Raw genomic sequence first — 2,365 nt, 5'->3', positions numbered from 1 at the left:
GCTAGTTGCCGAGGTTGTGAGACAAGTAGCTATTGTGAGGATTGACTCAAACAGTGATCACCAAACTGACCCTACCGGCCTTGACTCTGCCGCCTTCCATGTCTGCTGACCCAGTACTGCCTTAAATCCCCTACGTCTAGCTCCCCTTGAGTACTTGGTTAGCCAGTCCTAAACCCTACCTCATAGATCTCAACCCCCTTAAAACCCGTTTGCCTAATTAAGCTTAGTGACCTTCAGGTTGAAATTGTGCACTCCACCCATCCCTGGAGGCATTTATCCCAGAAGTCCACTGAGAGCTGCACCTGCCCATCCCTGCACTCCTTACACCCACCTCGAGCTTATAAGGATGTCTCTTCCCTTTGTTTTTTCTCTCTCTCTCTCCTCCTCCTGCTCTGTTTCTCTGCTTTGCTTCTGGTCTGTTTCTTTCTCTCTCTCCTTGTGCTGTCTCTGCTCTTGCATTTGTCTCTCTTCCTCCTGCTTCTCTTCATCCTCTCTTTTGCTCCCTGTCTGTCCCTCCCTCTTCTCTGTCTCTCTGCTCTCACTTCCTCCCGGCCTCCCCCCTATCTCCCTCACTGAACTAAAGGCCTCTTGTGTGGCTCACTTGCTGTGTCTGGCATCTTGGATTTGTGGAGAAAAGCTAACACATATCTCAATCTTGAGGTACCTGTATCTGCTAATAGGCCCCTGGGAGGATACTAAATGGGTAGGTTTTCTCAGTGCCCCTGAAGCTGTCGGTGAATCTAAGGCACAGCTGTAGATAGGAGGATGTTGAGACTAAAATCCACCATCACAACAAACTGGAGTAGAAGCTGGCGGCCTTGCACCTTGTACTTGAACCTCCACTCTGGAAGATTAGCAGATCCTCAGTCTTGCTTTAAAGTACACTCAGACTAACAAATCAGGTGCAATTTCCCAAGGTTGGAAGCACGTGCTTATGTGGATCTTCTACTAAAACATCTCTAATCTTCAAAAAATTAATGGACTTGGCTTCATTCACAAGCCACGTAGACATAAATATATAAGAAAATTCAATAGTTTTTTCTTCATATTTTCAACATTAACTTTAAAATAAAATTAAATTAACATAACAGTAAAATGTTAAGGGTACAGCATTTTAGAAACACACATAAGCCTATATTATTCTAGAATGTTCTCTTAGTTGAATGTCACTTAATAATATATTAAGGCTGCTTCATTGTCTCTGTGGAATGCTATTGGGGGTTGGATGTGGTTGAGTGTGTTGCACATTAAAAACCTAATACATGAGTATTGGGAGGATGCACTTGATAGAATGAGTCTAGGGTCCATGGGATCCACTCTCATGGACAGATTACTGTCCTTGTGAAAGGCGCCTGTGTCTTTAGGCTCTTTCTTTCTTCCAGCCTTGCCCTTCTTTGACCATCAGCAGTCCTCCCCACACCCAGAATGTGTCAACAGAGCCCTGCCCGGGTGAGAGATGCCAGGACCTCCATCTTGGCCTTTCATCCCCCAGGAGTGTGAGCAATGCATTTCTGTTGTTCATAAATTATCCAGTCTGTGTTTTGTTAAAACAAAAACGAAGACAGACGTATTGTGAATTATTTAAGCATTCTTTGGTTGATGCACATCCAGGCCCATGATTGCATGTTATCTTAGCCAAGTCCAACTATCTTGCGACAGATGTTCTTATAAATGTGTTTATGCGTTTACACACATTCTGTGGGAGTGATTGTTTGCTCCTGCTACTAGTTGAGCAGTGTCTACGGACTGTCAAATGTGACGCCGGCAGCATGGGAAAGTACCCTTGCACTCTCACGCTCAGTAGCTCTGGACGCTTTGTTTAAACAAAGAAAGAAAGAAACCCTGACAAACTAGCATGACATCTTCTCTGAATCAGGATGTGCCTTTTCCTAATTACTTGTGAACTGGAGAGTATTTTCAATGCCAGTGGACAGGAAAATGAATCCATGGCTGAGTGAAGTTTTTCTGATCTGTGCCCAGGCTCTTGACCTCAATGTGACATATCTAAAGTTAGGAACCTTCTTGGGGGAAAGGGAAGGGCATTACATGGCTGTGTGTGTGTGTGTGTGTGTGTGTGTGTCTGAGAGAGAGAGAGAGAGAGAGAGAGAGAGAGAGAGAGAGACCTATTGTGGACCATCAGGGCAAACTGTCCTTGGTCTCGGTCTTATAAAACAGGTTGAGAAAGCTTCACGTCACGATTCCTTAAACTGCCTTTAGAATATTTGGAGATAACCTGAAGAATGGGAAGAATGCAGATAAAGAAAACAAAGATACAAGCTTCCACTATAGAGTTCTGGGAATGAAGTCCCTTATTCATTCAGTCTTTGGGTCATGTCACGCCTAGGTTGCTGTGAGAACACAGAAG

This window comes from Ochotona princeps, chromosome 29, assembly GCF_030435755.1.
Source record: "Ochotona princeps isolate mOchPri1 chromosome 29, mOchPri1.hap1, whole genome shotgun sequence".
Classification (NCBI taxonomy): Eukaryota; Metazoa; Chordata; class Mammalia; order Lagomorpha; family Ochotonidae; genus Ochotona; species Ochotona princeps.
Note: the sequence above shows the minus strand (reverse complement) of the source record.